Genomic DNA, 6,046 nt, shown 5'->3' with positions numbered 1-6,046 from the left:
CTCGTCGCGCGGCTTAGGCCCAGCCCCTGAGGGGTGGGGAGGAAAGATGGCTCTGCGCATGCGTAGAGTGATGGGTTCCAAAGGGCACAAGAGAAAGAAGCAGAAAAAATTAGGGCACTGCAGCGACTTTGGAAGTCTTGTAAGCTAGCCTCTTTTCCTGTTCTCCCATTAATCGAAAATGCCGGGGGAGGAAGCAGAAGTAACAGCGCGGGAGCTGCGGAGCACACTGTACAGGACATTTCGTTTTGTTTTGTTTTCCTCTCAATCGGGATTATGTCGCTGCCCCGCAAATGGCAGCTGTCGAATGGAAACTCGAAGTGAGGGGTGATGGGCAGCGCTCCTGGAAAGGCCCGGTTTCCTCGTTGCGCTTGCGCAGTGCATGAAACGTGCCTCCTCTGCTCCTGTTTTTTCATGTTTTCTCCTGGGAAGTTTTTGACCTGTGACCTTTGCCATGATTGTAATTAATTGCTGCGACCCGGCTTCATTAGAATCCGGGGGCTCAGCCTCACTTCCAAAGCCTGCTTCTCTAGGCCAGGCTTCATCCCTGGAGAAATCACCCCCAAATTCAGGAAGGATAGGATTACAACTTTATTTAATTACAATTAAATTAAATAATTTCTTTAATACAGTTTAATGTGCATTCATTCACACACACGTGCCATTTATGACTCCTTTCCCATAATATAATCTCGAAGTGATTTCACATTAAAACATTAATAAAATTTGCACAATTCATAGATAAAAGCAATCAGAAACATTTAAACCATTTAAAAACACTTAAATTTGTATTTTTAGAGGTTCATATGTAATATAGATACAGACTGGAATAAATTCCCTGCTTTTGTTGCCATTTTTCTTCTGAAAATGAATCTTAAAAAGAGCTGCAATATCAAAACAAGCCCTAAACCAGTTAAGCAATACTAGATAAAATGGGATGAAATGACACAATCTATTCCCAGAGCATCCTACAATAATTTTCTTGCAAATACCTTGGTCTCCAAGTGGTCAAAAAGCTAAGATTAAAAGAGCCAAATTAGACGTAGGGTTGGATCTGAGCATATATAGGGCAAACCTGTAAAAGTCCCAAGATAGCCTCACTGAATTTAGTGGGAGCCCAAAGCAATGTACACACAACAGCCTTGTGAGGTAGGATAAGCTGTGGTAATTAGCTGCCTCAAGGTCAGCCTATGAACATCATGGCTGAGAGGAGATTTAAACCTTGGTTTCCATGCAGCTGTTCTGACAGCTTAACAACCATAACACCCACACTGGCTCTCTACTCAGCTGGCTGTCAAAAAATAAAGAATAGCCAAGGAATGAGAACACCTTGCTATTACACATATCAAGAAAGGGCCTTGGCATTTCATTTCAATGCAAAAAAGACAGAAGCCTGGCGTCCATTTTCCAAACTCCTCACTGCAGTATCTCATCCCCATGCAGGTTTACTTGGCAATAAGTCCCACTGTATTCAAAGGGCCTTATTCCCAGGTAAATAACCATAGGACTGCAGGCTGAAATAATTCCCTGGTTCTATTTCCCCCATAAGCCATTGATCTCCATTTGGCCACCAGGTGGTGCATTTAATTCAAAGGCTGGTGCGGGAAAGGTGTTATTCCAGTTATTCCAGTGTGTTATTTCAGCCCTCTGGGAGCTGATTCAGACTGGTCCAAGGTCACTTAGTGAGTTTCATGGCAGAGTAAGGATTTGAACCCTGGTCTCCCAGGTCCTAGTCTGACACTATAACCACCATGCTGCACTGACTCTCTGTTGGAACAGGGCTTAAAATGGAAGGTGGATGCAGCCACTAGGCAGTAGCTCCTCAGTGGCAGCATAAAGAGGAATTATTGTGGGATGGTATTCGGACAGTCATATTTCCAGGATGGATAACTTATTCATTGCTTTCCTTCTAACAACATTTGTAAAGCTTGGTCATTTGTGTCTGATGGAGCACAGCTGCATGGCTCAGCTGGGATCCAGATGTTCCTGACATCTGCTGCTTTCAGATTGGTCTTCCTTTGCCTGGCATGAGAATATAAATGAAAACAATCTTCTCATCCTGCTTCTCACTCTCACACTCTTTCACCCATTCCCTCCCAAAGTGGTGATTTTAAAATATAAATATATGGACAGGATTCATTGAGGAAATTAAAGAGCACGAAAATAAAGAAATCTCTGACTCCTTCCAGATGGGTGTCTCCTAGAGCTACCCAATAATTGCTCTTTTGTTGTAAGCTGTGAGTAGATTTGCAAGTGACTTTCCACACTATTGGGAAGTGGGTGGGTTGTTTTTTGGGGGGGTTTTTTAATAAAAAAAATATGGTTCTTCTGATCCTGCAGCACATATGGGGCTTGTTGGCCATATTTAGAGCAAGAAAATGCGTTGAAACTGTAGAAAAACCCAGGTTGTGCTTGCAGCGGCACAGAATGCTTTGAAAACAGACTTCCAGCCCAGCAGCATTCCCTTGTATGCCTACGTGACTACACTGTGGCGGCAACTTAAATTAGTGAAACGAGACTGACCTTGAACTCATTGGGATTGGTGGCTTCTTTGGGACAATTTCCAAAGATTATTGCAACCTTACTTACATAGGAAGCTGCTTTAGACTGAGTCAGACCATTTGCAGGTTATGGTGGAGCCCAGGTAGACTCAATCGTCTACAACCTTTCAAGCATTCAAAATGTTTTCAATGTATTTTTCCAACAAGACTCACAACAGCCCTGGTAGCAAGTACTGACCCATGTTGCCAATGATGGACTGAGAGTGAGAGAGACAGTGTGTGTCTTTACTGAGGCCACAAAAATATTTGAAACAGGATATTTCCATTTCTGGCCTTGCCCTCTACATTGCAGACGGCCACCCAATAATTGCTCTCTGTTGCTGCAGCTATTATTCACAGTGCTTGGTGGGTAGAAGGGCATCTCCCTTTGGCCAGTAGCCAAGTGGTCTTCCACCTGCTTGACACATGAGGCAGGTGGCTCCAGAACCCAGGGCCTTGCTACCATCTCCTTTTCTTAGTTTTTGCCAGTAGTGTAGTGATGAAGGAGTATCTTGATTGTCAAGCGAGTTAGGGAGAGCAGATTATAAGATTTAAAGAGCTGGGCATGCAGCACAAACTCTTAGCCATGGGGTCATTTATTTAGGGAAGCTACAGAAGAGACTGGAGGGCAGCAATGTAGAGAATTGGAGGCTGGTAGATGCCTAAGGGTATGAAATCCACTGCAGAACAGTTTCAACATTCACAGTCTCTCTTGCTCAATAGCTAAGCATGGTTTACACTAGCAATGGGGAACATGTGGTCCTCCAGATGTCGCTAGACTCCAACTCCTATCATCCCTGACCATTAGGCACACTTGTTGGGGCTGATGAGAGTTGGAGTCTAACAAAGTCTTAGAGGCCACCCTAATTTATGGAGTTACGACAAAGTTATTCAAATTTGGGTGTCCAGGTGTTGGACACCCAGTTATCCAATTATCCCATTATCCAGCTTAGCCAATGGTCAGCGATGATGGAAGTTGTTAGTCCAACAGCTCCTGGGCATCCAAGGTGGAAGAAGGCTGGTTTAGAATAGAGCTGCTTTGGGAACCTCATGCAGCCTTTGAGTGGCTGAGAATCAAACTGGCTGCCTTTTAATAATCAAGATTCTATTCTGGGAAAAGCCAGTTTTGTAATCTGAATAATTTGTACAAAGCCTATTAGCTTTCAGACACAATCACTTGTGGGTTCCATTTTCATTTATAGAATTATAGAAGCATAGCATTGCAGAGTTTGGGAGGGGTCCTGAGGATCATCTAGTGAAGTTCAACTCCCTGCAATCTCAGCACGCGGCCCCCACCTAATTTGAAAACATTCTTATTTGAAGGAAGCTCATTCTTAAATAATAGATTATCCTTTTAGGAAGATTCAGAGTGACCTCTAGTGGCTGAAAGCAACATAAATGCTATTCCCCTCAAAAAACAAAATCGAAGGTGTACAAACGACCAGAACTAAGAACGGGATGTCTTGATGCCCTGAAAGAGTTGATGCAGCTCCATATTTCTTCCCCCCACTCTTCCGGATGAAATCTAGTGCAGCCTTTCCACCAACCCTGGTGCCTTCCATACATGTTTGGACTAAAACTCCCATCATTGCTGACCATTGACATTGCTAGTTGGGATTGATGAGAGTTGCACAGCGCCAAAATCTCAAGGTCGGCAGATTGGGAAAAGCTGCCACCGTGCCACCGCCATGTGATTTCTGTTCACATCCTGAGGTAAAGTTCTTAACCCTAGGTACTACTTCCAGGTTAGTGGAGTCTGTAACCCGAAGTGTTTGTAACCTGAGGTGTTTGTAACCCGAGGTACCACTGTATTTGAAGATGGATATCATATCACTTCTCAGTCTTTTCTTTTCCAGGCTAAACATACTCAGTTCCCTCAACTGTTCCTCATAAGTCTTGCTTTCCAGACCCTTAATCATTTTGGTAACCCTCCTCTGTACACACTTCAGCTCATACTGAATGATAGTGCCCTGAACTGGACACAGTACTTCAGGTGGCATCTGCCCAAGGCAGAGTACTATTACTTCCCTTGATCTGGACACTATACTTCTGTTGATGCAGCCTAGAATTGCATTAGCTTTCTTTGCTGTTGCACCACACTGTTGATTCCTGTTAAGCTTGAGGTCTACTAAGACCCCTAGATCATTTTCTAACTTCTAGATCAAGACCCCTAGATCATTTTCTATCATTTACTGATAGATGTATCAAAAAAGTTGTGTCAGTAATGAGGTCTTTTACTTCATTTTTCTCCAACCAACATGCTACCCATCCCTTCCACTTGGTTTATTTTGTTTTCTTTTAAATGGGTAGGATGTAACCATTGCAAAGGATAGGGAGTGCTTTGCCACCAGCTGTTAACACTAAAAAGAGGTGTTTTGATGCTTCAAATTTAGGAAATAAATTCTTTTTGGTTCCCTCCATTTATTTTTTTTATTTACAGTGTCATTTCCAACATATTTTCAAGGGGGAAAGCAGCCTGCACAAATCCAGTGCAACTGAAGTTCATTCTAATACAGCCGTAAAGTTTCACGATGTACATTAAATCATGAGGAGCAGGAAGAGCTAAACCGGCAGCAAAGCTCTGAAACTGTCAGGCTCCCTTACCGGAGCTGTTTCCCCAAGGGAGCCATTTATGTAACAAACGTTTAAAATCCAGTTGTAAATTACGGCAGGACAAGGAAAGTGCTTTGCTCAGTTTACAAGGGGATTTTTCTTTCATTTTTATTCTTTTTTTAAAAGTACACTTTGTTGACAAATGCTCTTTTGCCTATGCTTAAGGGAGAGATTAAATTTTCTTGGTAGTTAGCTAAGGCCTTTCAAAGACAGTTCTGCCATAATAATGGAATATGGAATTATTTTGGCAATTTCAGTGGATGCCATCTGCCCTGAGTTGCAACCGTGGCAAGAGGGTCCCCTGATGGATGGGGTGAGGACTTAGCAAAGGCCTGCTGTAGAGCATCTGCGTTGCATGCAGAATGTCCCAGGTTCAATCCCTGGCTATTCTAAGGCTGGGTTGACTAACGATGGGGGTACTAAGGGGAACGGCCAAGTATTTTGATATCCCTCTGATTTGCTCTTCAGCGAGTCTAACGTGCCAGTTTCTCATCCTGCCAAAAGATGGTGCTGTTTCATAGAGCTGGGAGAAGAACCTAGCCCAGGAGGAACATAGGAAACTAACTGCCTTGTACGACTCAGACGATTGGTTCATCTAGCTCAGCATTGTCTACACTGACAGGCAGCAGCTCTCCCGCAGTTTTGCCACAGCTTCCCTGGAGATACCCAGCTATGGCCCTTCCCTGTAAAGTTCAAAGTCCCGTGGTGGGACATGATACCTAATGCCTTAAACATTCCAAGGTGTTGCTGATTCACCCTTGCCTTAGACACCATTAAGAAGATTGCTACGCACATTTCTTAGGAAATCCATTTTCCTTGCTCTGTGCCATTCTGATAGGGATGCACCCAACTTTCAACTTAAACCTGCACAAAGCCCCGCGCTCAATTCTTTCTTT

Source organism: Podarcis pityusensis (genome assembly GCF_964106645.2).
Source record: "Podarcis pityusensis genome assembly, chromosome: 8".
In the NCBI taxonomy this organism is placed as follows: domain Eukaryota; kingdom Metazoa; phylum Chordata; class Lepidosauria; order Squamata; family Lacertidae; genus Podarcis; species Podarcis pityusensis.
This window is presented reverse-complemented; position numbering follows the sequence as displayed.